Genomic DNA, 7,936 nt, shown 5'->3' on the forward strand with positions numbered 1-7,936 from the left:
AAAAGTTCCTATTTTGGAGGGTTGGTGAGAATTAGAGATGCTTACCCAGAGAAAGGTATATTCCCCAAGTGAAATTCCACATCCTGGTTACTCACTGCCTCTCCTGTCTGCTGCCATGGGATGGAGCCCTGATTGCCTTCTGCTCTGGTGAGACGAGAGCAGGAATCCCAGGCCTGGTTCTTGGGAAGCTCATACCAGGGGCTATAGAATCTGATGCATTTGTACTTTCCCAGGAGAAGGGGGAGGATGTCTTTAAACTTCTTGCTGGCTGCTGGGCCCGGGGACAAAGGGGAGACAAGCCCCAGGGCTGAGACAATCATGTCTTTATTATCTCAGATGTCTCAGGCCTGTCCCCCGCCTGGAGATATATGGCCGGGAAGGCTAGCTCTATGGCCTCGGCGGGATTCCAGGTCCTAGGAATGTCTGGCTGTTTTATAGCAAACAGAATCACGCACAACAGCCCAACATCCAGGCATCTCCACCCCAGCAATCTCCTTTTCTCGCCAACTTGTAAAACAGTGAGACCTACAGCAGAGTGACAGAGGCTCCATACCTCTTGGGGTCCCAGCAGCTGGCATAGGGCAGCAATCCTGGGCAATGGCGAACTTATCCAAGACTCTGGGCACAGGGCCAGCAGTATAGGATGGGCCATACCCACAGGCCATCTTTCAGACCAGGCCTCCTGGTTCAGGTCTCTCTAGTAAGCCATGGGCTGCCCTGATTCTAGCCTGTTTTCCTCCTTTTTGACCCCTTGGGAGTAGCTGCAGGGATCCATTGAGAAGGCTTGTTTATAGATGCACTTGGCATGGGATGGGGAGACCAGCAGCAATGAGTCCTTGAGTTCCAACTTCCAGCTGCTCCCAGGTGCTGGGGAGCCTTCCATTCTGGGCCCCAAAGAAACAAGTCCACACTGTTGTCTTTGGCCGAGGCTCCAGGAACTCAGAGATGAGACCAGGAGACAGTGGGTCAGATAGCTGTTCAGGGCATCATTTATAACAAAGCCATGTGGGCTGGCCCTCCAGGGAGGTCTTACATGGGGATCAGGGGTTTTGGACCTAGGCGGAGGCTTTTTTTCTGGGGCCTTGAAAGGGCAGTGGGGTTCTGTAATCCAGGGACAGTAGTAGATGGAGGTGGTTTAATCTATTCCTCACTCCTTTATTCTGAAGGACTCCAGAATACCAGCTATAGAGCTGTTAGTGTTTTAGAGCTTTTAAGGATGTGAGCCCACTCTGTTGCCTCTCATCAGGCTGCAGGCCACCTTGTGCCTCTAGCAGATAGCCGTGTTGCATATCTTCCTAGCGTGCATGCCTCAGTTCATTTGACTTTTATTCACTGCTTCCTGACCCCTCCCCCCTTTAAAAAATAGTAGATCCAGAAACCACTGTGAAAGCTCATAGAAAGGCAAGGGTGGGACCGTGTAAGCAATAGTGTGGACGGCAGAAGGTGGCATGGTCCTCGGGAAGCACGGGTCTGTAGAAGGCGCACCCACCCATTTTTCTCTAAAGTGTCCTCTGCCCAGCTGAAGTCAGGGAGCTCACTCTGAAACATCTGGCTCACTGAGTCTCAGAATCAGAGGTGAGCGGTGACTGCAGGCACATTCTCCAGTGTTAATAGCAGTAGTAGTAATAGCTGATGGCTGAGCAGCAGTGGTGTGACAGGATGTGCTAAGTGCTTTATGTTCTCTATCTTCACAAGAGGTCTGTAAACAGGTTCAATGACTTATCCAAGGCACACAGCTAGGATGCAGTGGAGCTGGGGTTATTTGACTCCAGAGCAGTTAACTACTAGATTCCTCTTGGGAAGTATTAGAATAGCTAGTGGACAAATGGTATATATAATTTGAAATGCTTATTTTAGTCACAAGATTTATTTTGAAATGTCAGCTAACAAAGCAAAGCAGGGGGCATAGGTTAAAGCAGGCGTCCCCAAACTAGGGCCCCTCAGGCTGCATGCGGCCCCCTGAGGCCATTTATCCTCCCCCCGCCTCACTTCCGGAAGAGGCACCTCTTTCATTGGTGGTCAGTGAGAGGAACACTGTATGTGGCGGCCCTCCAATGGTCTGAGGGACAGCCCCCTGTGTAAAAAGTTTGAGGACCCCTGGGTTAAAGGGTGAGAACCTCTTTTTTGCTAATGAGCTGATTCCTCTGCTGGGTAAACTGGACAGCTCTGACCCTTGAGGACAAGTTGGAGGGGTGTAACCTGCCTTTCCCCTCATGATGTGAGGGTCTTCCTGTCAAACTTGAAGCTTGCTGTGTTTGTAAAGGGGCAACTGAGCAGCTTGGAATCATGCCATTTTGAATGTTCCTGAGGTGTTGAGAGGAGATGGTTGGGGTAAGGTGTATGGGGTGCCATCACCACGCACGTGACAGTAGTAACTGGCCAGATGGGAAGGGAAGAGTGCAAGTCCTAGTCCAGAAGTGAGGGGACTGGGACAAGGAACTGTTACTAGACACCTGTCTGCGTTATGATTCAGTTCCCACAGTAGCCTGTGAGATGGTGCAGGTGAGGAAGCTGAGACTCATAGGGTTAACTTATCTGGGGTCACCCAGCTAGTGAGCGGCCTTGAAGAGGTTCAGCCCCACATCTGTGCAACTTCAGCTCTCAGAATTCTTCCACGACACCATGCCTGTTCTTCTGAGGAATGAGTCTCCTCATCCCTTTCTGATTTGAATGATTGAGCTGCCCTCTCTCAGCCTCTTTCCTGACTGAAAGTCTGAATTCATAGCAGCAGCCCTGCATCCTCTTGGTCACTTCTCTGGATCCACTCAGCTCTGATGAGTCAGAGGGGCAGCAGCTCGCCCCGTCCTGGCTGTGATACCCATCAGCCATTCCTGAAGCTTCCCAGGTGGCTCCGGCTGCTGTCTAAGAAGGGGATGAGGAGGAGGCCCAGGCTGCAGGAGGTGCTGGGAGGAGGAGGGATGGGAACACTCAGAGAAGAAGAGAGACCCAGCAAATTCTGTGTCATCTAAACCTGATGGGACCAGAAGCCTACAGTGCCATCCCTGCTCCTCCCACACGTTTACCTCATGCTTAAAGAACCAGGGTGCTGGCTGGTGATGACCATCAGAGTCCCCTACAGCTCTTCCCGTCCACAGAGCACTTCCCCGTTCAGTGTTTCATGTGGTCCTCCAGCAGCCATCATGTCGCTGGGGAGGCTGCATAGTCAAGGCTGTCAAATTAGAACTGGGTTTGGCCCTGGTTCTGCCATTATCTACATATTTTTTTTTTTTTTTACAGAGAGACAGGCACAGGGCGAGATAAGAAGCATCAATTATCAGTTTTTCATTGCGACACCTTAGTTGTTCATTGATTGCTTTCTCATATGTGCCTTGACCGCGGGTCTTCAGCAGACCAAGTAACCCCCTTGCTCGAGCCAGTGACCTTGGGCTCAAGCTGGTGAGCTTTGCTCAAACCAGATGAGCCCGCACCCAAGCTGGCGACCTCGGGTCTCGAACCTGGGTCCTCCGCATCCCAGTCCGACGCTCGATCCACTGTGCCACAGCCTGGTCAGGCCCATTATCTACATCTTTGACAGGTGAGATATAGAGGTCATTGGCTTGCTTCAGACTTCACAGGCTGCCAGCAGTGGAGCTAGAACGAGACTCTGGATGTCTGGAAGGAGGTGTAGGAGAAGCAGCATCTATGGGGTTCTGGTCAGGTGCTGGTTAAAGTCCTCCTAGGCATCTGCTTGTTTCTGTGTACTTAGGATCTGTTTGTTTTTCTTCAGTTTCCTAGTAAAAAAACTTTGAAAAATATCTCCCTTTTTGGCTGAACTAAAGGGGAAAAGGACTCATCTACACATCTATACCTTGGTTCAAGCTAGATGTTCGAGAGCCAGGTGTGGAAACAGCCCAAAGAGAGTCCAGGCTGGCTTGTCAGCCCCTTCCTGCTGTGGACAAAAACCTGACAGCCCATCTGGCAGGCTAGGAACTGGACCTAAGTCTGCCACACCAGCCAGGGCAGGGGGTGGTGCGCCGGGCTGCTCTTTCCAGCTGTGGCTTTGTCAGCCCTAGCAGTGTGATTCCAGCTTTCCTACCCTATGTCCTAGAGAGAGCTGTCTGCAGAGGAATGTATAGGTCCCCAGCAGAGCGACCAAGTTGAGCTTAGCCCAGCCAGAGACAGATAATTCTGTTTTGTGGGGAGGAGGTGGGCTTAAGGCACTGAGGCCCTTTGGCCCAGGAAGCACCAAAGGCAGGTCTGGGCCAGCAGGGAGGAGAGGGAAAATGGAGAGGTATGTGGGATTGGAGGAGGGGACTGCTGTCACACACACTTGCCACCATAGTCAAGTCTCTGCTATGAGCCTTGGTCTCATCTATAAAGTGGGGATGAATCATATACCTGCCTCTCAGCTGGTTTATCCAACAGGAGCTATTTGCTTCATTATTTGCTTATGACCATGACAGAGGATAATGCTGGTGGTGGTATTTAGCGTGGGCCTGACCTCACTGTTGGTAGGTGCTTAATAAATAGTAGGGTATTGCGTTATCAGCACGGCTTCCTGGCCTGTCCTCACAGACCATGTCACTTTACCAAGTACAAGCTCCAGGGAGGCTACAGTTCTTGAAGTTGTTGCAAAGTCCACCAGTTCTTAGGTAGCTAAGGAACCACACTGAAGATAGAGGGCTTGGCTCCGGAAGGAGATGCTCCCTGGTCGAGGGCTGAGGAAGGCAGGATTGGGCTGGAATCAAGAAGTCGGGGTATAAGAGGAGGGCCTTGCTTGGGGCCTGGGCTCTCCCGTGGTTGCTGGGCTGTGCAGAGGAGTTACTTCCTGGTCCAGGACCAGTCGGGGCCAAAGTTTGCTCTGATTCCCTCCTGCTTCTCTTAGTGCCATCTCCCCATGGATCAATATCTGGGCCTCTGTTTCTTCTCCTGGGTCCCTTTTTGTTGATAGGACTAGAGTCTGGCCCTGCTCCAAGGTCATCCATGGTTTGTTCCCTTGCTAGACCATGAACCCTTTAAAGATAGGGTTGCCTCTGGGCTCTCCTGTCCAGCATGTAGCCTGTAATCCTTGGTTCCTGAGCAGTGGGCTCAGCCCCTTCTGACTTTGATTGTTGGGCTGGTCAAGGCAGCACAAGCCTGAGTTGGCCCTTCTCCCTCACAGGTGGCATGGGTGGGGGTGGGGTGGGTGCTGAATCAGAGTATATGGCTCCTTGTGTCCAGCTTCCTCTTCCTGGCTGGCCCAAGGCTTGGGAACAGTGGCTGTCTTTCTGGGGCAGTCAGGGCTCCTGCCAGAGTATGCCTGTCGGGCATGGTCAGCTCTTCGGCAAGCCTCGGTCCTCCTCTTAACCTAGAGAAGGCCCCGGGTTATTGGTGTTGTTCTTGGCGGACCACCGGGCCCCTCAGCAAACAGGCAGGCGAGTGTGCACCCGGCCTGGGCCTGTTTGTGTTGGCCTCGCCAGGCGGGGGATTAGCTCAGCTGGGCTGCTAATTGCCTCCGAAGTGCCGGCCGGGATGCTGACAAGGGCTGGGCCTCTAGGCCCCTCCTTCCCAGCAGGCACTATGCCAGGCTAGGGGGCCTGGCCCAGAAGGGCCCCTTCTCTCCCCTGTCAGCGCCTGCTTGGCCTAGACCCTTGAGATGCGGGCAGGGGGTCACTAGGGCTGGCGGCTGAGGAAGGAGTGGGGGGAGATGCCTGTGAAGTCATCGCCTGGGCCAGGCCAGGCCACATCCCCCCACCCCCACCTCCCTGAGACATCCCCTCACTCCCCCCTTCTTGAGTCAGACGCCTTCTCCTGAAGCTCAGCACTTTCTCCTCTTACTAGGAAGCTGCTGGACTCCTCTGCCCAGATGCCTTCTGGTTCCTCAGTGCCTTCCTCTCTCTCTTCTTGTATCTTTCTCATTCTGTTGCTGTGTCTGTCCCCCTACTCTCTGCTTCTGCCTCACCGTTTCTCAGCCTGTCTTAGCTGCTCTTAGTTGCATAGACCCTATACTTCCTTTTCCACCCTTCCTGTGTTTTCTGGCCCTTCCTTGGCCAAGATCTACCTTAGACGCTGCCTCTGGTCTCTCCAAATTTCCCTTAGACCACTGGCTGCCATGACGGGACTGAGACGGAGGTCTACTTTATTGCCCAGTTTCCCAACCCACCCAGAGACCTTGCCTGAGCTCCGAGGGCAGCTGTCAAGGATGGATGTGGACGCAGCCTCTCCATGAGCTGACCCGCTCGGACTGGGAGTTCTGCAAGCCCTCCATCCTTACAGATGGAGCCCTTGGGCCCCACTACATTTGCTTCCTACAGCTCTGACTCTCCCACCTCCACAACTGACTATGCCTTCCTTGGGCTGTGCTCCCTGTCCTAAGGCAGCTTCTTGTCCACATGGGGACCTTGGTTCAGCTTCTGCTGGTGCCTAGGGGCAGCTTTGCTATTGCTTTGCTCGTGGCTGCTTAGCTATCCCAGCCCCTGGGATTCTTTGTCTCTGTCTGTCTCCGACCTGGGATTCTCTGCCCCTGAGACATATGCCTGCTTCTGCTTGCTGGGGTGAGGCCAAAGGAGGACCACAGTCTCGGGGTACCTGCCTTCAACTCTTAACCAGTTCCCCCCTGTCTCTGCTTTGCTCCTTGTTCTATCCCCTTTTCTGGTCCCCCCATCTTAGAGCTACTTGAACTGCCTCTTACACTCCTGAGAAGAGAGTAATACTAATATAATAATTGACATTTGGCCTGACCAGGCGGTGGCGCAGTGCATAGAGTGTCGGACTGGGATGTGGAGGACCCAAGTTCGAGACCCCGAAGTCACCAGCTTGAGCGCAGGCTCCTCTGGCTTGAGCAAGGGTTACTTGGTCTGCTATAGCCCCATGATCAAGGCACATATGAGAAAGCAATCAATGAACAACTAAGGTCTCGCAACAAAAAACTGATGATTGATGCTTCTCATCTCATCTCCGTTCCTGTCTGTCTGTCCCTGTCTATCCCTCTCTCTGACTCACTCTGTCCCTGTAAAAAAAAAAAAAAAGACATTTGTTCAACTTTACATGTGTTATTTAATGTCCTCAATAAATAGACTATTATCATATTATTTAACCCCATTTAGGATTGGGGCAAGGGGAACAGTGCCATAATGTAAATGAAGAAAATGAGTCCCAGTGTGACAATGAGTTGTCCAAGATTCCTTATAGTGAAGGGATTCCAACTCAGGCCTGTCTTGATTGCAAAGCTTTGGTCCTTTTCACAGTTGTAAAAACCGGTTGGGAATGGACACCTACATCTCTTTGCCGTCCTGGACTCTATGTTACCAGTCCCCTCCTCTTCTCTTTGACCCTGATTTGAGAGTGAGGTGTCCTTTCCTATTCACCCGTAGTCTAGACCTTATATTGTTCCCCTCCCCAATTCTTCACAAATTTGTATGTACTCCTGCTGTTCTGAAAGCACTTTGCACCAGCCCTTTTATATCCCACTAAACTTCTGGAAAGCCAAGCAGTTTCCAGGCTGGAGTGAATTTGTTGCAGTGAGGGTGTTAGGTGGAGAGACTGGCCGTGCCCCGCTTGGTGGGGACGTGGACTTCTCCAGAGTAAGCTTCCTCAGAAGCCACCTTGGGTCTCCCCATCAGTGTGACTTGAGTTATGGTATTTTCCATCCAGACACCTCATTTTGATTGGGCTCCAAACCTGGAGTTTACTTCTAGCCATAGGCTTTGAATCCTTGTGTCCTTGACAGGAACTAAGTTCTTTTCCTTTTGTCCCCTATCTCCTCAGTTGGCACTCACTTCACCAGACCCTCACTTGTCAGTGTGTCTGTCCCTGTTCTCCACATCAACACTCAAGAAGGGTCCTGAGGCCTTGGCTCCGGCCAAGGTTGAAATAGCTGATCATTGCTCAGTGAAGTGCAGCAATAGCCTCTGGATGTTAAAAGTGAATTCCAGACAGCATACTGGTGGGCCTTTCACCTGTGGCCATCACGCCCCTTACTCAGAAGGAAAGCAGGCAAACAGGGGGCCCATGTCTA

Source organism: Saccopteryx leptura, chromosome 3 (assembly GCF_036850995.1).
Source record: "Saccopteryx leptura isolate mSacLep1 chromosome 3, mSacLep1_pri_phased_curated, whole genome shotgun sequence".
In the NCBI taxonomy this organism is placed as follows: Eukaryota; Metazoa; Chordata; class Mammalia; order Chiroptera; family Emballonuridae; genus Saccopteryx; species Saccopteryx leptura.